Source organism: Cucumis melo, chromosome 11, assembly GCF_025177605.1.
Source record: "Cucumis melo cultivar AY chromosome 11, USDA_Cmelo_AY_1.0, whole genome shotgun sequence".
Lineage (NCBI taxonomy): Eukaryota > Viridiplantae > Streptophyta > Magnoliopsida > Cucurbitales > Cucurbitaceae > Cucumis > Cucumis melo.
The window spans coordinates 28,570,881-28,595,459 of record NC_066867.1 but is presented as its reverse complement, the minus strand read 5'-3'; the positions used below and the strand labels follow the sequence as shown (position 1 = coordinate 28,595,459).

At 29.0% G+C, this 24,579-nt stretch overlaps 1 long non-coding RNA gene across 1 annotated transcript; it reads left to right on the top strand.

The window, feature by feature from the left end:
• Nucleotides 1–1,304: 1,304 nt before the first annotated feature.
• On the top strand, nucleotides 1,305–14,807 carry LOC127151731 (uncharacterized). Its single transcript, XR_007824887.1, has 4 exons — nucleotides 1,305–1,757; nucleotides 1,859–2,008; nucleotides 6,814–6,923; nucleotides 14,588–14,807. It is a non-coding gene; the product is annotated as an uncharacterized LOC127151731 (long non-coding RNA).
• The last annotated feature ends 9,772 nt before the right edge of the window (nucleotides 14,808–24,579 follow it).

Below are 24,579 nucleotides of genomic sequence, written 5' to 3'. Positions count from 1 at the left end.
TTAAACTCTTTTTTCACTCAATTCCTTTCCAAAATATTTTCTCAAACATTTTTTTAAATGTTACTGTGGTTTTTCCAAAATGTTCTCTCAACCAATTTTGTTTTTTAAAAAAACTTCTCTAGAAAACATTTACTTAGCACTTAGCTTTAATTTGATTTTTTCAAAAAATTTTCTCAAACTTTTTTTTTCTCTTTTATTTCAGAAACTTTTTCTTCTTTATTTTTTCCAAAACTTCCTTACAATACCTTTTCTCAGACTCTTTTTACTTAAAATGTCTTTTTGCAAAATACTTTTTTTATATCTTTATGAATAATTAACACTATTGATAAAGATTATAAGTTCTTCGCCTTATCTAAATAGATATTCAAGATTCATTTGATTTGTTGATATATATATATAATAAAAAAATTTGTTGAAAATGATTTTGACATGAAAACGGAAGATATGGAAAAACTTGTTGTTTGATAATTATTTAATTTCATATTTGATCAGTAACATTTTCTAATATTTTAAAATATTTGTATCAATAATTTGATGTGCAATGCAATTTCTTATATTATAATATTTAACTTTAAAAATTAAAAATATATTATATTCGTTAATTTTCGGTCACAACAAAGAAGAAAAAAAAAGAACAAGTAAACCGAAGCCCATTGACAACATTGGCTTAAGCCCATCATTTTAAAATTCAAAATTCAAGCTTTAACGGTCATATTTCACTAAGATCATCCTAATTAAAGCCCTTCCACTTGTCAACTTCATCAGATCGCTTCGTTTCTTTGTGGCACCGTCAAAATTTTCTCTGGGTTGAAGAAATTTTCACCCGGCCATGGCAGCGTCAAAATTTCTTCAATGCAAACGGAAATTTTATCTTCCTTTCGCCATCGATTTTCATACCTTGTCAAGGAGAGAGATCCAAGCCCTAGGTAAGAGGAATAAGATTCCGGCCAATATCACTAATGTCGCCATGGCCGACGCTCTTGCTGCTCGATCTTCAATCCATGAGTCGTCTTCTTTCCTGTATCTTTTGGTTTTGGATTGTTTGTTCAAATTCTTTTTTCTTTCTGATTTTGGATTGTTTGCCCTTCGTATAGGCCGAAGGAATCGAGGGGTTTTTGTACGGTGATAGATGAGTACCGGAATCAGTTATTGATTCGGTAGTACAATCTTGTGATTTTGGCGATTTTGAAGCGTATAACATAATTATACTGTGTTATGAAGTAAATAAAATTTTTCTAGGGTTTTTGAAAGTTAATTTTGATATTTCCTTATTCGATATTGGTCTAGGTTGAAGGAATCGAGGAGTTTCCTGAATTGCCGATGAAAGCAGAGCTTATTTCCTCGGAAATTCCACGAATTGCACTGAGAACTTCGGAAAGAAGAAAGGCCTTCAAGGATGGGGCAAGTACTACTCGATCACAACGAAAGTAATTTTCTTTTTGAATTTAACATTCTGCCATTTGTGTCGTTACCCTTAAATGTCCTCACAATCTCTTTGTTCTTCGTACAATCATTAACAAAAATCCCTGGAAATGGAACCCCATGGTCTTTCTTTTTCTCCTCACCGGCCAGAATTTTGACCACTCTCCAAACAAATCCTTTCAACCTTATTTTTCTTCACTACACATTTCCAAAAATTTCATTTCCCTCCTTGGAAAATCTTCGTGGATGCTGAAACCTGCGGCTGGGAACCCATTGTTCTCGATCATGTCCAGTGCTGAACCCTCCCAATGGACTGCTCGGATCAAGGGTTTAAGGTTGATTTTTTTGTTATTGATGGTTAGAGTTCTTGTTCTGTTGTGTTGTTCTTTGAGTTAATTCCATTGTTTTTGAAGTGGGTTGTGATGTATGTTGGTAGGGAGCCAAATCCTTTCTTAGGAATGTTTTGGCGAGCATGGAGGCTGTTTATCTGAGTCGGAATTCCACTGAAAAATCCGTTTTGGAGCTTGTTCGATCTGTTCATGATGATACAATTTGTTATGATCATATTGCATTTAGAACTTTTGGGGTATTTTTCTTCCTTCCACTTTTTTTCTACTTCCAATTTCATTTTCATTTTCTGGATTGATCATTCAATTTCAGTAAACTCACTGCTTATTGTCAAAAGCATAAATGGTTAGATGATATAGTATTACATTTACCTCATAAGTTTTTGGGGGAATTGGTGATTTAACATGGTCTAGAGTGGGTAGTTTAAGAGGTCCTATGTTCAAAAGTGATCAGTAGATAGTTTAGGAGGTCCTATGTTCAAAAGTGAGGTGAATGCTAGATGATTTAATATTAAATTTATCTTAACCCATCAGCTTAAGCTTTTGGATGATTAAGTGGTTTAACAATAATATCATACCAAAGTTTAAATAAAGTGGAGAGGACACAGATTCTAATATTTTAAGTAAAGGCAAACAAAGGTTGTGCCAAAGTTATTCAATTTCTAAAACTGGCCGTAGAACATAGTTGGGCTTGAAGTTGTAATTGTACTCTACTTCATTTGTACAATGCAAACTAATTAAATAAGTGTCTTGTTAGCGATGTAGTAGGCATAAGATAGGAATAGGATGCATTTTGTGGGTTATCCATTTAAGTTGTTGCTGTATGCAACAAACCTTAGCTTGATTGCAACTTCCTATTATTTTTCCTACTGCATTCAGGACATAATCAGAAAATACACTGAATAATGTTCTTTCAATTGGAAGAAGCATGTTCTGCTCTGGCAGGTGTTCTGGGTTCCTTGACATTCAGAGATTAAGCAATTAGCAAGGTTTTTAATCTCCCATAACTCTGAAACTTATGTTATTTAGTTCACCATATTATCATGGAGGATTTTTGTTTTGGATGAACGAAGTTTCATTGCTGAAATGTGATTTGACCGAGAATTTGAAAACAAAAATGCATACTCTTTTGCTTCTTACTCACTCACGCTTATGTTTATTTGATCCAACACTAATGCTCCCTTACTTTTCATGCTTGCCACCTCTGGAAATAGTGTTGGCTTGGTTTGGAACATTAGTAAAAAATAATTGTAATATTGTTTTTAAGACATTGTAATTTTGAGGTGATATAAGATGAATAGGTTGTCCAGGAATCAATTTTTCTATATTACCTTACCCCTCTACCTTAATAATAGACATGTGTGTCCTCTAGTTTCACTTTAGTTGTGTCTTCTATGTTATTTTTTAGTTTTTTTGCTTGCATTTAAACACACACATGGTTGTTGAAATGGGGTTCTCAAATGAATTGTTGGTTTTTTTTTCAGAAGTGACCTTATTTTTGTGTCTCTGTGCAACTTTAATATGAGGTTATTAAGGAAGGAGATAGAGGAGGAAGAAGGGAGAGAGAAAAGGTAGAAAAGACTGGGGATGAGTCTGAAGATGCAGCAGCCCCCTATTGAATATGGAACCAATTTTTCTTCCTCGATAATCTTTTTTCATCTATTTGAGCAAATATTTAGCTGATATGTGTATATGTTCTTTACATTGCTGCAGCACCATATTCTAATGTAGATGTGAAATGCTTCTCTGGAGATGAAAAAGTAAATGGAGCTTCAAAAGATGATTCGTGGAGATCTAAAATACCTCACATGCTTTCCTTCTCAGGTTTTTCTATTCATTTTCTTTAATATTTTGGATTTTTTCTTGTGTGATTTCTGTATATATTATTGCTTTTTTCCATTATCATTTATTTTTATTTTGGAGAGCGTTCTTGGTAATTTTAAGGTGATTTAAGAAAAATTGGTTGTCCGGAAATCAATTTTTCTATATTACCTTAACTCTACCTTAATAGAAAACTTGTGTCTTCTAGTTTCACTTTAGTTGGTTCTTTGTCAATGTCTCCTTACGAGACATTTTTAAATTAGGTTCATTGTTTTATTAGCTTGTTTGAATTTTGTTTTGTGGATTGTTATGAAACTTTGATTTTCTTCTTTTCTTTATTATGGTCATTTGTTGTGCCATGTCTTTTTATGAGACATTTTTAATTTAAATTTATTCTTTTAGCTTGCAATGTCTCTTTCTGAGACATTTTTAAATTAGGTTCATTGTTTTATTAGCTTGTTTGAATTTTGTTTTGTCGATTGTTCTGAAAGTTAGATTTTCTTCTTTTCTTTCTTCTGGTCATTTGTTGTGTCATGTCTTTTTATGAGACATTTTTAATTTAAATTTATTCTTTTAGCTTGCAATGTCTCCTTATGAGACATTTTTGAATTAGGTTCATTGTTTTATTAGCTTGTTTGAATTTTGTTTCGTGGATTGTTCTGAAAGTTTGATTTTCTTCTTTTCTTTCTTCTGGTCATTTGTTGTGTCATGTCTTTTAATGAGACATTTTTAATTTAAATTTATTCTATTACCTTGCAATGTCTCCTTACGAGACATTTTTAAATTAGGTTCATTATTCTGATCATTTGTTGTGCAATGTCTTTTTATGAGACATTTATTCTTTTAGCTTGCAATGTCTTCTTACGATACATTTTTAAATTAGGTTCATTATTTTATTACCTTGTTTGAATTTAGTTTTATGAATTGTTCTGAAACTTTGATTTTCTTCTTTTATTCATTCTGGTCCTTTGTTGTGCCATGTCTTTTTATGAGATATTTTTAATTTAAATTTATTCTTTCAGCTTGCAATGTCTCCTTAGGAGACATTTTATAATTAGGTTCATTATTTTATTAGCTTGTTTGAATTTTTTTTTATGGATTGTTCTGAAAGTTTGATTTTCTTCTTTTATTCATTCTGGTCATTTGTTGTGCCATGTCTTTTTATGAGACATTTTTTATTTAAATTTATTCTTTCAGCTTGCAATTTCTCCTTATGAGACATTTTTAAATTAGGTTCATTATTTTATTACCTTGTTTGAATTTTGTTTTATGGATTGTTCTGAAGCTTCGATTTTCTTCTTTTCTTTATTCTGGTCATTTGTTGTGCCATGTCTTTTTATGAGACATTTTTAACTTTAATTTATAATTTTAGCTTGCAATGTCTCCTTATGAGACATTTTTAAATTAGGTTCATTGTTTTATTAGCTTGTTTGAATTTGGTTTTGTGGATTGTTCTGAAACTTTGATTTTCTTCTTTTCTTTCTTCTGGTTATTTGTTGTGTCATGTCTTTTTATGAGACATTTTTAATTTAAATTTATTCTTTTAGCTTGCAATGTCTCCTTATGAGACATTTTTAAATTAGGTTCATTGTTTTATTAGCTTGTTTCAATTTGGTTTTGGATTGTTCTGAAACTTTGATTTTCTTCTTTTCTTTCTTCTAGTCATTTGTTGTGTCATGTCTTTTTATGAGACATTTTTAATTTAAATTTATTCTTTTAGCTTGTAATGTCTCCTTACGGGACATTTTTAAATTAGGTTCATTATTCTGGTCATTTGTTGTGCCATGTCTTTTTATGAGACATTTTAAATTTAAATTTATTCTTTCATTTTTAAATTAGGTTCATTATTTTATTACCTTGTTTGAATTTTGTTTTATGGATTGTTTTGAAGCTTTGATTTTCTTCTTTTCTTTATTCTGGTCATTTGTTGTGCCATGTCTTTTTATGAGACATTTATTCTTTTAGCTTGCAATGTCTCCTTACGAGACAATTTTAAGTTAGGTTCATTATTTTATTACCTTGTTTGAATTTTGTTTTATCGATTATTCTGAAACTTTGATTTTTCTTCTTTTATTCATTCTGGTCATTTGTTGTGCCATGTCTTTTTATGAGACATTTTTAATTTAAATTTATTCTTTAAGCTTGCAATGTCTCCTTATGAGACATTTTTAAATTAGGTTCATTATTTTATTTGCTTGTTTGAATTTTGTTTTATGGATTGTTCTGAAGCTTTGATTTTCTTCTTTTCTTTATTCTGGTTATTTGTTGTGCCATGTCTTGTTATGAGACATTTTTAATTTAAATTTATTCTTTTAGCTTGCAATGTCTCCTTACGAGACATTTCTAAATTAGGTTCATTGTTTTATTAGCTTGTTTGAATTTTGTTTTGTGGATTGTTCTGAAAGTTTGATTTTCTTCTTTTCTTTCTTTTGGTCATTTGTTGTGTCATGTCTTTTTATGAGACGTTTTTAATTTAAATTTATTCTTTTAACTTGCAATGTCTCCTTACGAGACATTTTTAAATTAGGTTCATTATTCTGGTCATTTGTTGTGCCATGTCTTTTTATGAGACATTTATGTTTTTTAGCTTGCAATGTCTCCTTACGCGACATTTTTAAATTAGGTTCATTATTTTATTACCTTGTTTGAATTTTGTGTTCTGAAACTTTGATTTTCTTCTTTTCTTTATTCCGGTCATTTGTTGTGCCATGTCTTTTTATGAAACATTTTTAATTTAAATTTATTCTTTTAGCTTGCAATGTCTCCTTATGAGACATTTTAAATTAGGTTCATTGTTTTATTAGCTTGTTTCAATTTGGTTTTGGATTGTTCTGAAAGTTTGATTTTCTTCTTTTCTTTCTTCTGGTCATTTGTTGTGTCATGTTTTTTTATAAGACATTTTTAATTTAAATTTATTCTTTTAGCTTGCAATGTCTCCTTATGAGACATTTTTAAATTAGGTTCATTGTTTTATTAGCTTGTTTGAATTTTCTTTTGTGAATTGTTCTGAAAGTTTGATTTTCTTCTTTTCTTTCTTCTGGTCATTTGTTGTGTCATGTTTTTTTATAAGACATTTTTAATTTAAACAAGTGTCTTGTTAGCGATGTAGTAGGCATAAGATAGGAATAGGATGCATTTTGTGGGTTATCCATTTAAGTTGTTGCTGTATGCAACAAACCTTAGCTTGATTGCAACTTCCTATTATTTTTCCTACTGCATTCAGGACATAATCAGAAAATACACTGAATAATGTTCTTTCAATTGGAAGAAGCATGTTCTGCTCTGGCAGGTGTTCTGGGTTCCTTGACATTCAGAGATTAAGCAATTAGCAAGGTTTTTAATCTCCCATAACTCTGAAACTTATGTTATTTAGTTCACCATATTATCATGGAGGATTTTTGTTTTGGATGAACGAAGTTTCATTGCTGAAATGTGATATGACCGAGAATTTGCAACCGAGAATTTGAAAACAAAAATGCATACCCTTTTGCTTCTTACTCACTCACGCTTATGTTTATTTGATCCAACACTAATGCTCCCTTACTTTTCATGCTTGCCACCTCTGGAAATAGTGTTGGCTTGGTTTGGAACATTAGTAAAAAATAATTGTAATATTGTTTTTAAGACATTGTAATTTTGAGGTGATATAAGATGAATAGGTTGTCCAGGAATCAATTTTTCTATATTACCTTACCCCTCTACCTTAATAATAGACATGTGTCCTCTAGTTTCACTTTAGTTGTGTCTTCTATGTTATTTTTTAGTTTTTTTGCTTGCATTTAAACACACACATGGTTGTTGAAATGGGGTTCTCAAATGAATTGTTGGTTTTTTTTTCAGAAGTGACCTTATTTTTGTGTCTCTGTGCAACTTTAATATGAGGTTATTAAGGAAGGAGATAGAGGAGGAAGAAGGGAGAGAGAAAAGGTAGAAAAGACTGGGGATGAGTCTGAAGATGCAGCAGCCCCCTATTGAATATGGAACCAATTTTTCTTCCTCGATAATCTTTTTTCATCTATTTGAGCAAATATTTAGCTGATATGTGTATATGTTCTTTACATTGCTGCAGCACCATATTCTAATGTAGATGTGAAATGCTTCTCTGGAGATGAAAAAGTAAATGGAGCTTCAAAAGATGATTCGTGGAGATCTAAAATACCTCACATGCTTTCCTTCTCAGGTTTTTCTATTCATTTTCTTTAATATTTTGGAATTTTTCTTGTGTGATTTTTGTATATATTATTGCTTTTTTCCTTTATCATTTATTTTTATTTTGGAGAGCGTTCTTGGTAATTTTAAGGTGATTTAAGAAAAATTGGTTGTCCGGAAATCAATTTTTCTATATTACCTTAACTCTACCTTAATAGAAAACTTGTGTCTTCTAGTTTCACTTTAGTTGGTTCTTTGTCAATGTCTCCTTACGAGACATTTTTAAATTAGGTTCATTATTTTATTAGCTTGTTTGAATTTTGTTTAGTGGATTGTTATGAAACTTTGATTTTCTTCTTTTCTTTATTATGGTCATTTGTTGTGCCATGTCTTTTTATGAGACATTTTTAATTTATATTTATTCTTTTAGCTTGCAATGTCTCTTTCTGAGACATTTTTAAATTAGGTTCATTGTTTTATTAGCTTGTTTGAATTTTGTTTTGTCGATTGTTCTGAAAGTTAGATTTTCTTCTTTTCTTTCTTCTGGTCATTTGTTGTGTCATGTCTTTTTATGAGACATTTTTAATTTAAATTTATTCTTTTAGCTTGCAATGTCTCCTTATGAGACATTTTTGAATTAGGTTCATTGTTTTATTAGCTTGTTTGAATTTTATTTGGTGGATTGTTCTGAAAGTTTGATTTTCTTCTTTTCTTTCTTCTGGTCATTTGTTGTGTCATGTCTTTTAATGAGACATTTTTAATTTAAATTTATTCTATTACCTTGCAATGTCTCCTTACGAGACATTTTTAAATTAGGTTCATTATTCTGATCATTTGTTGTGCAATGTCTTTTTATGAGACATTTATTCTTTTAGCTTGCAATGTCTTCTTACGATACATTTTTAAATTAGGTTCATTATTTTATTACCTTGTTTGAATTTAGTTTTATGAATTGATCTGAAACTTTGATTTTCTTCTTTTATTCATTCTGGTCATTTGTTGTGCCATGTCTTTTTATGAGACATTTTTAATTTAAATTTATTCTTTCAGCTTGCAATGTCTCCTTATGAGACATTTTTAAATTAGGTTTATTATTTTATTAGCTTGTTTGAATTTTTTTTTTATGGATTGTTCTGAAAGTTTGATTTTATTCTTTTATTCATTCTGGTCATTTGTTGTGCCATGTCTTTTTATGAGACATTTTTAATTTAAATTTATTCTTTCAGCTTGCAATGTCTCCTTATGAGACATTTTTAAATTAGGTTCATTATTTTATTACCTTGTTTGAATTTTGTTTTATGGATTGTTCTGAAGCTTCGATTTTCTTCTTTTCTTTATTCTGGTCATTTGTTGTGCCATGTCTGTTTATGAGACATTTATTCTTTTAGCTTGCAATGTCTCCTTACGAGACAATTTTAAGTTAGGTTCATTATTTTATTACCTTGTTTGAATTTTGTTTTATCGATTGTTTTGAAACTTTGATTTTTCTTCTTTTATTCATTCTGGTCATTTGTTGTGCCATGTCTTTTTATGAGACATTTTTAATTTTAATTTATTCTTCAAGCTTGCAATGTCTCCTTATGAGACATTTTTAAATTAGGTTCATTATTTTATTAGCTTGTTTGAATTTTGTTTTATGGATTGTTCTGAAGCTTTGATTTTCTTCTTTTCTTTATTCTGGTTATTTGTTGTGCCATGTCTTTTTATGAGACATTTTTAATTTAAATTTATTCTTTTAGCTTGCAATGTCTCCTTACGAGACATTTCTAAATTAGGTTCATTGTTTTATTAGCTTGTTTGAATTTTGTTTTGTGGATTGTTCTGAAAGTTTGATTTTCTTCTTTTCTTTCTTTTGGTCATTTGTTGTGTCATGTCTTTTTATGAGACATTTTTAATTTAAATTTATTCTTTTAACTTGCAATGTCTCCTTACGAGACATTTTTAAATTAGGTTCATTATTCTGGTCATTTGTTGTGCCATGTCTTTTTATGAGACATTTATGTTTTTTAGCTTGCAATGTCTCCTTACGCGACATTTTTAATTTAGGTTCATTATTTTATTACCTTGTTTGAATTTTGTGTTCTGAAACTTTGATTTTCTTCTTTTCTTTATTCCGGTCATTTGTTGTGCCATGTCTTTTTATGAGACATTTTTAATTTAAATTTATTCTTTTAGCTTGCAATGTCTCCTTATGAGACAATTTAAATTAGGTTCATTGTTTTATTAGCTTGTTTCAATTTGGTTTTGGATTGTTCTGAAAGTTTGATTTTCTTCTTTTCTTTCTTCTGGTCATTTGTTGTGTCATGTCTTTTTATGAGACATTTTTAATTTAAATTTATTCTTTTAGCTTGCAATGTCTCCTTATGAGACATTTTTAAATTAGGTTCATTGTTTTATTAGCTTGTTTGAATTTTCTTTTTTGAATTGTTCTGAAAGTTTGATTTTCTTCTTTTCTTTCTTCTGGTCATTTGTTGTGTCATGTTTTTTTATAAGACATTTTTAATTTAAACAAGTGTCTTGTTAGCGATGTAGTAGGCATAAGATAGGAATAGGATGCATTTTGTGGGTTATCCATTTAAGTTGTTGCTGTATGCAACAAACCTTAGCTTGATTGCAACTTCCTATTATTTTTCCTACTGCATTCAGGACATAATCAGAAAATACACTGAATAATGTTCTTTCAATTGGAAGAAGCATGTTCTGCTCTGGCAGGTGTTCTGGGTTCCTTGACATTCAGAGATTAAGCAATTAGCAAGGGTTTTAATCTCCCATAACTCTGAAACTTATGTTATTTAGTTCACCATATTATCATGGAGGATTTTTGTTTTGGATGAACGAAGTTTCATTGCTAAAATGTGATATGACCGAGAATTTGAAAACAAAAATGCATACCCTTTTGCTTCTTACTCACTCACGCTTATGTTTATTTGATCCAACACTAATGCTCCCTTACTTTTCATGCTTGCCACCTCTGGAAATAGTGTTGGCTTGGTTTGGAACATTAGTAAAAAATAATTGTAATATTGTTTTTAAGACATTGTAATTTTGAGGTGATATAAGATGAATAGGTTGTCCAGGAATCAATTTTTCTATATTACCTTACCCCTCTACCTTAATAATAGACATGTGTGTCCTCTAGTTTCACTTTAGTTGTGTCTTCTATGTTATTTTTTAGTTTTTTTGCATGCATTTAAACACACACATGGTTGTTGAAATGGGGTTCTCAAATGAATTGTTGGTTTTTTTTTCAGAAGTGACCTTATTTTTGTGTCTCTGTGCAACTTTAATATGAGGTTATTAAGGAAGGAGATAGAGGAGGAAGAAGGGAGAGAGAAAAGGTAGAAAAGACTGGGGATGAGTCTGAAGATGCAGCAGCCCCCTATTGAATATGGAACCAATTTTTCTTCCTCGATAATCTTTTTTCATCTATTTGAGCAAATATTTAGCTGATATGTGTATATGTTCTTTACATTGCTGCAGCACCATATTCTAATGTAGATGTGAAATGCTTCACATGAGATGAAAAAGTAAATGGAGCTTCAAAAGATGATTCGTGGAGATCTAAAATACCTCCCATGCTTTCCTTCTCAGGTTTTTCTATTCATTTTCTTTAATATTTTGGAATTTTTCTTGTGTGATTTTTGTATATATTATTGCTTTTTTCCTTTATCATTTATTTTTATTTTGGAGAGCGTTCTTGGTAATTTTAAGGTGATTTAAGAAAAATTGGTTGTCCGGAAATCAATTTTTCTATATTACCTTAACTCTACCTTAATAGAAAACTTCTGTCTTCTAGTTTCACTTTAGTTGGTTCTTTGTCAATGTCTCCTTACGAGACATTTTTAAATTAGGTTCATTGTTTTATTAGCTTGTTTGAATTTTGTTTTGTCGATTGTTCTGAAAGTTAGATTTTCTTCTTTTATTTCTTCTGGTCATTTGTTGTGTCATGTCTTTTTATGAGACATTTTTAATTTAAATTTATTCTTTTAGCTTGAATGTCTCCTTATGAGACATTTTTAAATTAGGTTCATTGTTTTATTAGCTTGTTTGAATTTGGTTTTGGATTGTTCTGAAACTTTGATTTTCTTCTTTTCTTTCTTCTAGTCATTTGTTGTGTCATGTCTTTTTATGAGACATTTTTAATTTAAATTTATTCTTTTAGCTTGTAATGTCTCCTTACGAGACATTTTTAAATTAGGTTCATTATTCTGGTCATTTGTTGTGCCATGTCTTTTTATGAGACATTTTAAATTTAAATTTATTCTTTCAGCTTTCAATGTCTCCTTATGAGACATTTTTAAATTAGGTTCATTATTTTATTACCTTGTTTGAATTTTGTTTTATGGATTGTTCTGAAGCTTTGATTTTCTTCTTTTCTTTATTCTGGTTATTTGTTGTGCCATGTCTTTTTATGAGACATTTTTAATTTAAATTTATTCTTTTAGCTTGCAATGTCTCCTTACGAGACATTTCTAAATTAGGTTCATTGTTTTATTAGCTTGTTTGAATTTTGTTTTGTGGATTGTTCTGAAAGTTTGATTTTCTTCTTTTCTTTCTTTTGGTCATTTGTTGTGTCATGTCTTTTTATGAGACATTTTTAATTGAAATTTATTCTTTTAACTTGCAATGTCTCCTTACGAGACATTTTTAAATTAGGTTCATTATTCTGGTCATTTGTTGTGCCATGTCGTTTTATGAGACATTTATGTTTTTTAGCTTGCAATGTCTCCTTACGCGACATTTTTAAATTAGGTTCATTATTTTATTACCTTGTTTGAATTTTGTGTTCTGAAACTTTGATTTTCTTCCTTTCTTTATTCCGGTCATTTGTTGTGCCATGTCTTTTTATGAGACATTTTTAATTTAAATTTATTCTTTTAGCTTGCAATGTCTCCTTATGAGACATTTTTGAATTAGGTTCATTGTTTTATTAGCTTGTTTGAATTTTGTTTTGTGGATTGTTCTGAAAGTTTGATTTTCTTCTTTTCTTTCTTCTGGTCATTTGTTGTGTCATGTCTTTTAATGAGACATTTTTAATTTAAATTTATTCTATTACCTTGCAATGTCTCCTTACGAGACATTTTTAAATTAGGTTCATTATTCTGGTCATTTGTTGTGCCATGTCTTTTTATGAGACATTTTAAATTTAAATTTATTCTTTCAGCTTTCAATGTCTCCTTATGAGACATTTTTAAATTAGGTTCATTATTTTATTACCTTGTTTGAATTTTGTTTTATGGATTGTTCTGAAGCTTTGATTTTCTTCTTTTCTTTGTTCTGGTTATTTGTTGTGCCATGTCTTTTTATGAGACATTTTTAATTTAAATTTATTCTTTTAGCTTGCAATGTCTCCTTACGAGATATTTCTAAATTAGGTTCATTGTTTTAGCTTGTTTGAATTTTGTTTTGTGGATTGTTCTGAAAGTTTGATTTTCTTCTTTTCTTTCTTTTGGTCATTTGTTGTGTCATGTCTTTTTATGAGACATTTTTAATTTAAATTTATTCTTTTAACTTCCAATGTCTCCTTACGAGACATTTTTAAATTAGGTTCATTATTCTGGTCATTTGTTGTGCCATGTCTTTTTATGAGACATTTATGTTTTTTAGCTTGCAATGTCTCCTTACGCGACATTTTTAAATTAGGTTCATTATTTTATTACCTTGTTTGAATTTTGTGTTCTGAAACTTTGATTTTCTTCTTTTCTTTATTCCGGTCATTTGTTGTGCCATGTCTTTTTATGAGACATTTTTAATTTAAATTTATTCTTTTAGCTTGCAATGTCTCCTTATGAGACATTTTAAATTAGGTTCATTGTTTTATTAGCTTGTTTCAATTTGGTTTTGGATTGTTCTGAAAGTTTGATTTTCTTCTTTTCTTTCTTCTGGTCATTTGTTGTGTCATGTCTTTTTATGAGACATTTTTAATTTAAATTTATTCTTTTAGCTTGCAATGTCTCCTTATGAGACATTTTTAAGTTAGGTTCATTGTTTTATTAGCTTGTTTGAATTTTCTTTTGTGAATTGTTCTGAAAGTTTGATTTTCTTCTTTTCTTTCTTCTGGTCATTTGTTGTGTCATGTTTTTTTATAAGACATTTTTAATTTAAACAAGTGTCTTGTTAGCGATGTAGTAGGCATAAGATAGGAATAGGATGCATTTTGTGGGTTATCCATTTAAGTTGTTGCTGTATGCAACAAACCTTAGCTTGATTGCAACTTCCTATTATTTTTCCTACTGCATTCAGGACATAATCAGAAAATACACTGAATAATGTTCTTTCAATTGGAAGAAGCATGTTCTGCTCTGGCAGGTGTTCTGGGTTCCTTGACATTCAGAGATTAAGCAATTAGCAAGGTTTTTAATCTCCCATAACTCTGAAACTTATGTTATTTAGTTCACCATATTATCATGGAGGATTTTTGTTTTGGATGAACGAAGTTTCATTGCTGAAATGTGATATGACCGAGAATTTGAAAACAAAAATGCATACCCTTTTGCTTCTTACTCACTCACGCTTATGTTTATTTGATCCAACACTAATGCTCCCTTACTTTTCATGCTTGCCACCTCTGGAAATAGTGTTGGCTTGGTTTGGAACATTAGTAAAAAATAATTGTAATATTGTTTTTAAGACATTGTAATTTTGAGGTGATATAAGATGAATAGGTTGTCCAGGAATCAATTTTTCTATATTACCTTACCCCTCTACCTTAATAATAGACATGTGTGTCCTCTAGTTTCACTTTAGTTGTGTCTTCTATGTTATTTTTTAGTTTTTTTGCTTGCATTTAAACACACACATGGTTGTTGAAATGGAGTTCTCAAATGAATTGTTGGTTTTTTTTTCAGAAGTGACCTTATTTTTGTGTCTCTGTGCAACTTTAATATGAGGTTATTAAGGAAGGAGATAGAGGAGGAAGAAGGGAGAGAGAAAAGGTAGAAAAGACTGGGGATGAGTCTGAAGATGCAGCAGCCCCCTATTGAATATGGAACCAATTTTTCTTCCTCGATAATCTTTTTTCATCTATTTGAGCAAATATTTAGCTGATATGTGTATATGTTCTTTACATTGCTGCAGCACCATATTCTAATGTAGATGTGAAATGCTTCTCTGGAGATGAAAAAGTAAATGGAGCTTCAAAAGATGATTCGTGGAGATCTAAAATACCTCACATGCTTTCCTTCTCAGGTTTTTCTATTCATTTTCTTTAATATTTTGGAATTTTTCTTGTGTGATTTCTGTATATATTATTGCTTTTTTCCTTTATCATTTATTTTTATTTTGGAGAGCGTTCTTGGTAATTTTAAGGTGATTTAAGAAAAATTGGTTGTCCGGAAATCAATTTTTCTATATTACCTTAACTCTACCTTAATAAAAAACTTGTGTCTTCTAGTTTCACTTTAGTTGGTTCTTTGTCAATGTCTCCTTACGAGACATTTTTAAATTAGGTTCATTGTTTTATTAGCTTGTTTGAATTTTGTTTAGTGGATTGTTATGAAACTTTGATTTTCTTCTTTTCTTTATTATGGTCATTTGTTGTGCCATGTCTTTTTATGAGACATTTTTAATTTATATTTATTCTTTTAGCTTGCAATGTCTCTTTCTGAGACATTTTTAAATTAGGTTCATTGTTTTATTAGCTTGTTTGAATTTTGTTTTGTCGATTGTTCTGAAAGTTAGATTTTCTTCTTTTCTTTCTTTTGGTCATTTGTTGTGTCATGTCTTTTTATGAGACATTTTTAATTTAAATTTATTCTTTTAGCTTGCAATGTCTCCTTATGAGACATTTTTGAATTAGGTTCATTGTTTTATTAGCTTGTTTGAATTTTGTTTTGTGGATTGTTCTGAAAGTTTGATTTTCTTCTTTTCTTTCTTCTGGTCATTTGTTGTGTCATGTCTTTTAATGAGACATTTTTAATTTAAATTTATTCTATTACCTTGCAATGTCTCCTTACGAGACATTTTTAAATTAGGTTCATTATTCTGATCATTTGTTGTGCAATGTCTTTTTATGAGACATTTATTCTTTTAGCTTGCAATGTCTTCTTACGATACATTTTTAAATTAGGTTCATTTTTTTATTACCTTGTTTGAATTTAGTTTTATGAATTGATCTGAAACTTTGATTTTCTTCTTTTATTCATTCTGGTCATTTGTTGTGCCATGTCTTTTTATGTGACATTTTTAATTTAAATTTATTCTTTCAGCTTGCAATGTCTCCTTATGAGACATTTTTAAATTAGGTTTATTATTTTATTAGCTTGTTTGAATTTTTTTTTTATGGATTGTTCTGAAAGTTTGATTTTATTCTTTTATTCATTCTGGTCATTTGTTGTGCCATGTCTTTTTATGAGACATTTTTAATTTAAATTTATTCTTTCAGCTTGCAATGTCTCCTTATGAGACATTTTTAAATTAGGTTCATTATTTTATTACCTTGTTTGAATTTTGTTTTATGGATTGTTTTGAAGCTTCGATTTTCTTCTTTTCTTTATTCTGGTCATTTGTTGTGCCATGTCTTTTTATGAGACATTTATTCTTTTAGCTTGCAATGTTTCCTTACGAGACAATTTTAAGTTAGGTTCATTATTTTATTACCTTGTTTGAATTTTGTTTTATCGATTGTTTTGAAACTTTGATTTTTCTTCTTTTATTCATTCTGGTCATTTGTTGTGCCATGTCTTTTTATGAGACATTTTTAATTTTAATTTATTCTTCAAGCTTGCAATGTCTCCTTATGAGACATTTTTAAATTAGGTTCATTATTTTATTAGCTTGTTTGAATTTTGTTTTATGGATTGTTCTGAAGCTTTGATTTTCTTCTTTTCTTTATTCTGGTTATTTGTTGTGCCATGTCTTTTTATGAGACATTTTTAATTTAAATTTATTCTTTTAGCTTGCAATGTCTCCTTACGAGACATTTCTAAATTAGGTTCATTGTTTTATTAGCTTGTTTGAATTTTGTTTTGTGGATTGTTCTGAAAGTTTGATTTTCTTCTTTTCTTTCTTTTGGTCATTTGTTGTGTCATGTCTTTTTATGAGACATTTTTAATTTAAATTTATTCTTTTAACTTGCAATATCTCCTTACGAGACATTTTTAAATTAGGTTCATTATTCTGGTCATTTGTTGGGCCATGTCTTTTTATGAGACATTTTAAATTTAAATTTATTCTTTCAGCTTTCAATGTCTCCTTATGAGACATTTTTAAATTAGGTTCATTATTTTATTACCTTGTTTGAATTTTGTTTTATGGATTGTTCTGAAGCTTCGATTTTCTTCTTTTCTTTATTCTGGTCATTTGTTGTGTCATGTCTTTTTATGAGACATTTTAATTTTAATTTATAATTTTAGATTGCAATGTCTCCTTATGAGACATTTTTAAATTAGGTTCATTGTTTTATTAGCTTGTTTGAATTTGGTTTTGTGGATTGTTCTGAAACTTTGATTTTCTTCTTTTCTTTCTTCTGGTTATTTGTTGTGTCATGTCTTTTTATGAGACATTTTTAATTTAAATTTATTCTTTTAGCTTGCAATGTCTCCTTATGAGACATTTTTAAATTAGGTTCATTGTTTTATTAGCTTCTTTGAATTTGGTTTTGGATTGTTCTGAAACTTTGATTTTCTTCTTTTCTTTCTTCTAGTCATTTGTTGTGTCATATCTTTTTATGAGACATTTTTAATTTAAATTTATTCTTTTAGCTTGTAATGTCTCCTTACGAAACATTTTTAAATTAGGTTCATTATTCTGGTCATTTGTTGTGCCATGTCTTTTTATGAGACATTTATTCTTTTTGCTTGCAATGTCTCCTTACGAGACAATTTTAAGTTAGGTTCATTATTTTATTACCTTGTTTGAATTTTGTTTTATCGATTGTTTTGAAACTTTGATTTTTCTTCTTTTATTCATTCTGGTCATTTGTTGTGCCATGTCTTTTTATGAGACATTTTTAATTTTAATTTATTCTTTAAGCTTGCAATGTCTCCTTATGAGACATTTCTAAATTAGGTTCATTGTTTTATTAGCTTCTTTGAATTTGGTTTTGGATTGTTCTGAAACTTTGATTTTCTTCTTTTCTTTCTTCTAGTCATTTGTTGTGTCATATCTTTTTATGAGACATTTTTAATTTAAATTTATTCTTTTAGCTTGTAATGTCTCCTTACGAGACATTTTTAAATTAGGTTCATTATTCTGGTCATTTGTTGTGCCATGTCTTTTTATGAGACATTTTAATTTTAATTTATAATTTTAGCTTGCAATGTCTCCTTATGAGACATTTTTAAATTAGGTTCATTGTTTTATTAGCTTGTTTGAATTTGGTTTTGTGGATTGTTCTGAAACTTTGATTTTCTTCTTTTCTTTCTTCTGGTTATTTGTTGTGTCATGTCTTTTTATGAGACATTTTTAATTTAAATTTATTCTTTTAGCTTGCAATGTCTCCTTATGAGACATTTTTAAATTAGGTTCATTGTTTTATTAGCTTCTTTGAATTTGGTTTTGGATTGTTCTGAAACTTTGATTTTCTTCTTTTCTTTCTTCTAGTCATTTATTGTGTCATATCTTTTTATGAGACATTTTTAATTTAAATTTATTCTTTTAGCTTGTAATGTCTCCTTACGAAACATTTTTAAATTAGGTTCATTATTCTGGTCATTTGTTGTGCCATGTCTTTTTATGAGACATTTTAAATTTAAATTTATTCTTTCAGCTTTCAATGTCTCCTTATGAGACATTTTTAAATTAGGTTCCTTATTTTATTAGCTTGTTTGAATTTTGTTTTATGGATTGTTCTGAAGCTTTGATTTTCTTCTTTTCTTTATTCTGGTCATTTGTTGTGTCATGTCTTTTTATGAGACATTTATTCTTTTAGCTTGCAATGTCTTCTTACGATACATTTTTAAATTAGGTTCATTATTTTATTACCTTGTTTGAATTTAGTTTTATGAATTGTTCTGAAACTTTGATTTTCTTCTTTTATTCATTCTGGTCATTTGTTGTGCCATGTCTTTTTATGAGACATTTTTAATTTAAATTTATTCTTTCAGCTTGCAATGTCTCCTTATGAGACATTTTTAAATTAGGTTCATTATTTTATTAGCTTGTTTGAATTTTGTTTTATGGATTGTTCTGAAAGTTTGATTTTCTTCTTCTATTCATTCTGGTCATTTGTTGTGCCATGTCTTTTTATGAGACATTTTTAATTTAAATTTATTCTTTCAGCTTGCAATTTCTCCTTATGAGACATTTTTAAATTAGGTTCATTATTTTATTACCTTGTTTGAATTTTGTTTTATGGATTGTTCTGAATCTTCGATTTTCTTCTTTTCTTTATTCTGGTCATTTGTTGTGTCATGTCTTTTTATGAGACATTTTAATTTTAATTTATAATTTTAGCTTGCAATGTCTCCTTATGAGACATTTTTAAATTAGGTTCATTGTTTTATTAGCTTGTTTGAATTTGGTTTTGTGGATTGTTCTGAAACTTTGATTTTCTTCTTTTCTTTTTTCTGGTTATTTGTTGTGTCATGTCTTCTTATGAGACATTTTTAATTTAAATTTATTCTTTTAGCTTGCAATGTCTCCTTATGAGACATTTTTAAATTAGGTTCATTGTTTTATTAGCTTGTTTGAATTTGGTTTTGAATTGTTCTGAAACTTTGATTTTCTTCTTTTCTTTCTTCTAGTCATTTGTTGTGTCATATCTTTTTATGAGACATTTTTAATTTAAATTTATTCTTTTAGCTTGTAATGTCTCCTTACGAGACATTTTTAAATTAGGTTCATTATTCTGGTCATTTGTTGTGCCATGTCTTTTTATAAGACATTTTAAATTTAAATTTATTCTTTCAGCTTTCAATGTCTCCTTATGAGACATTTTTAAATTAGGTTCGTTATTTTATTAGCTTGTTTGAATTTTGTTTTATGGATTGTTCTGAAGCTTTGATTTTCTTCTTTTCTTTATTCTGGTCATTTGTTGTGTCATGTCTTTTTATGAGACATTTATTCTTTTAGCTTGCAATGTCTCCTTACGAGACAATTTTAAGTTAGGTTCATTATTTTATTACCTTGTTTGAATTTTGTTTTATCGATTGTTCTGAAACTTTGATTTTTCTTCTTTTATTCATTCTGGTCATTTGTTGTGCCATATCTTTTTATGAGACATTTTTAATTTAAATTTATTCTTTAAGCTTGCAATGTCTCCTTATGAGACATTTCTAAATTAGGTTCATTGTTTTATTAGCTTGTTTGAATTTTGTTTTCTAGATTGTTCTGAAAGTTTGATTTTCTTCTTTTCTTTCTTCTGGTCATTTGTTGTGTCATGTCTTTTTATGAGACATTTTTAATTTAAATTTATTCTTTTAGCTTGCAATGTCTCCTTAGGAGACATTTTTGAATTAGGTTCATTGTTTTATTAGCTTGTTTGAATTTTGTTTTGTGGATTGTTCTGAAAGTTTGATTTTCTTCTTTTCTTTCTTCTGGTCATTTGTTGTGTCATGTCTTTTAATGAGACATTTTTAATTTAAGTTTATTCTATTACCTTGCAATGTCTCCTTACGAGACATTTTTAAATTAGGTTCAGTATTCTGGTCATTTGTTGTGCCATGTCTTTTTATGAGACATTTATTCTTTTAGCTTGCAATGTCTCCTTACGAGACATTTTTAAATTAGGTTCATTATTTTATTACCTTGTTTGAATTTTGTTTTATGGATTGTTCTAAATGTTTGATTTTCTTCTTTTATTCATTCTGGTCATTTGTTGTGCCATGTCTTTTTATGAGACATTTTTAATTTAAATTTATTCTTTCTGCCTGCAATGTCTTTTTACGAGACATTTTTAAATTAGGTTCATTATTTTATTAGCTTGTTTGAAATTTGTTTTATGGATTGTTCTGAAGCTTTGATTTTCTTTGTTTCTTTATTCATGTCATTTGTTGTGCCATGTCTTTTTATGAGATATTTTTAATTTAAATTTATTCTTTTAGCTTGCAATGTCTCCTTACGAGACATTTTTAAATTAGGTTCATTGTTTTATTAGCTTGTTTGAATTTTGTTTTGTGGATTGTTATGAAACTTGGATTTTCTTCTTTTCTTTATTCTGGTCATTTGTTGTGCCATGTCTTTTTATAAGACATTTTTAATTTAAATTTATTGTTTTAGCTTGCAATGTCTGCTTATGAGACATTTTTAAATTAGGTTCATTGTTTTATTAGCTTGTTTGAATTTTGTTTTCTTGATTGTTCTGAAAGTTTGATTTTCTTCTTTTTCTTTCTTCTGGTCATTTGTTGTGTCATGTCTTTTTATGAGACATTTTTAATTTAAATTTTTTCTGTTAGCTTACAATGTCTCCTTACGAGACATTTTTAAATTAGGTTCATTATTCTGGTCATTTGTTGTGCCATGTCTTTTTATGAGACATTTATTCTTTTAGCTTGCAATGTCTCCTTACGAGACATTTTTAAATTAGGTTCATTATTTTATTAGCTTCTTTGAATTTTGTTTTATGGATTGTTCTAAAACTTTGATTTTCTTCTTTTATTCATTCTGGTCATTTGTTGTGCCATTTCTTTTTATGAGACATTTTTAATTTAAATTTATTCTTTTAGCTTGCAATGTCTCCTTATGAGACATTTTTAAATTAGGTTCATTGTTTTATTAGCTTGTTTGAATTTTCTTTTGTGAATTGTTCTGAAAGTTTGATTTTCTTCTTTTCTTTCTTCTGGTCATTTGTTTTGTCATGTCTTTTTATGAGACATTTTTAATTTAAATTTATTCTTTTAGCTTGCAATGTCTCCTTATGAAACATTTTTAAATTAGGTTCATTGTTTTATTAGCTTGTTTGAATTTTGTTTTGTGGATTGTTCTGAAGCTTTGATTTTCTTCTTTTCTTTACTCTGGTCATTTGTTGTGCCCTGTCTTTTTATGAGACATTTTTTATTTAAATTTATTCTTTTAGCTTGTGCAATGTCTCCTTGTGAGACATTTTTAAATTAGGTTCATTATTTTATTAGCTTGTTTGAATTTTGTTTTATGGATTGTTCTGAAATTTATCCTTTTGCTTGTCACTCGCTCACGCTTATGTTTAACTGATTTAATACTAATGCTCCCTTAGCTTGTTTGAATTTTGTTTTGTGAATTGTTCTGAAATTGAGTTTTTGCTTTTTCTTTTTTCGGTCCTTTGTCAATGTGTCCTTATGAGACATTTTTAGATTAGGTTCATTGTTTTACTAGCTTGTTTGAATTTTGTTCTGTGGATTGTTATGAAACTTTGATTTTCTTCTTTTCTTTATTCTGGTCATTTGTTGTGCCATGTCTTTTTATGAGACATTTTTAATTTAAATTTATTCTTTTAGCTTGCAATGTCTCCTTATGAGACATTTTTAAATTAGGTTCATTGTTTTATTAGCTTGTTTGAATTTTGTTTTGTGAATTGTTCTGAAAGTTTGATTTTCTTCTTTTTTTTTTTCTGGTCATTTGTTGTGTCATGTCTTTTTATGAGACATTTTTGTTTAAATTTATTCTTTTAGCTTGCAATGTCTCCTTACGAGACATTTTTAAATTAGGTTCATTATTCTGGTCATTTGTTGTGCCATGTCTTTTTAAGAGACATTTATTCTTTTAGCTTGCAATGTCTCCTTACGAGACATTTTTAAATTAGGTTCTTTATTTTATTACCTTGTTTGAATTTTGTTTTATGGATTGTTAACTTTGATTTTCTTCTTTTATTCATTCTGGTCATTTGTTGTGCCATGTCTTTTTATGAGCCATTTTTAATTCAAATTTATTCTTTCAGCTTGCAATGTCTCCTTACGAGACATTTTTAAATTAGGTTCATTATTTTATTAGCTTGTTTGAATTTTGTTTTATGGATTGTTCTGAAATTTATCCTTTTGCTTGTCACTCGCTCAGGCTTACTTTCGCTTGTCACTCGCTCACGCTTATGTTTAACTGATTCAATACCAATGCTCCCTTACTTTCATACCTGCCACCTCTGTTTAACTGATTCAATACCATTGCTCCCTTACTTTCATACTTGCCACCTCTGGAAATAGTGTTAGGCAAGTGGTTTGGAAAATTAGGAAAAAGTAATTGTATTATTGTTTTTAAGACTTGGTAATTTTGAGGTGATTTAAGAAAAATTGGTTGTCCGGGAATCAATTTTTCTATATTACCTTAACTCTACCTTAATAGAAGACATGTGTGTCTTCTAGTTTCACTTTAGATGTGTATTTTATGTTATTTTCTAGTTTTCTGCTTGCATTTAAATCCGCACATGGTTGTTGAAATGGGTTTTCGAATGAATTGTTGGTTTTTTTTTCCAGAAAAAGTTTGTTTATGTTTGTGTGTCTGTGTAACTTTAATATGAGATTATTAAGGAAGGAGATAGAGGAGGAAGAAGGGAGAGAGAAAAGGTAGAAAGTAACCATTGGGGATGAGTATGAAGATGCTGCAGCAGAGAGCCACCCCTCGGTGGCTGTAAGGTTTAATGAGCATATTGGAAATAAAAAAGGCCCAAGTTTCTATTGCTCTGGGTTTTGTTGGTGGCATTCATCACTATATTAATCTACAAGGAATTTGATGCTGATACACAAAATAATCGGGTATTTGTGTTTCAATTTCTATCTTTAATTCATCTCAGTTATTTAGGCTTATTAAGAGTAAGGAAGATAATTCTTTTTTCTTGTTTCAACTAGAAATTATCTTGATATCTTGATTTTTAGTTTTCTATGGGTGTTTGGTTGGTTTGAATGCAGAAAACTTTGGTTGAGTACATGACCCAAACAAGTTTCAAGTGGCCTTTGCAGGCATGGCACTTTGAGCTAGAAAATTTTGAGAAGCAGCATGGGTGGAACTCCTGATATGCCTAAAAGGTGGATCCTATGAAGGAAAATAAAGAATTAGAAGATGGAACCAATTATTGAATAACTATCAATTTTTCTCCATCTATTTGAGCAATATTTAGCTGATATGTGTATATATGTTCTTTGCAGCTCCACATTCTCATGTTTAAAGATAGAAAAGTAAATAAAGCTTCCAAAGAACCTAGATTCTGTGGAGATTTCTGCTAAGGAAATCAAAGATTGCTACGGTAAAAAACCTCACCTACTTTCCTTATCAGGTTTTTCTGTTTGTTTTCTTTAATATTTTGGAAATTTTCCTGTGTGATTTATGTATATATTCCTTTATCATTTATTTTGATTTTGGAGAGTGTCCTTGGTAATTTTAAGGTGATTTAAGAAAAATTGGTTGTCCGGGAACCAATTTTTCTATATTACCTTAACTCTACCTTAATAGAAGACATGCGTGTCTTCTTATTTCACTCTAGTTGGGTTTTCTTAATTTTCTTTTAAATTCTAAATCTTACTCATTATATTTATTTCTTGCCGGAGAGTGTAGATTTTATTTTCTTTTTTGGCATTTGTTATCTGCACCTATATACAGGGTTTGAAAATTTTCAAACCCTCCCTCTCCACTTTTTTATGGCATTCTTTTAGTTTGGCATTTGTTATTTGCATACAATGTTTGAAAATTTCAATCCCTTCCTCCCTTCTTTTATGTGGCATTCTTTTTAGTTCTGAATGTCTTCTAATTGGACTTTTAGATTTGTTCAAATAATTACTCTTTCTTTCGGATGTTAGATTCATTTTTCTCAATTTCGTGACATTCTTTCAGTTTTATCAATGTGTGGCAGTTTTTGTTGTGCAATGTCTTTTCTGAGACATTTTTAATTTAGATTTTTATTGCATTATGGGTTATTTATAATTTTGAGTTTCTTCTCTATTTCTTTTCTTCTTTGTGATTTCATGTAGACATTTTTAATTATAAATAATTTTGTGATTTT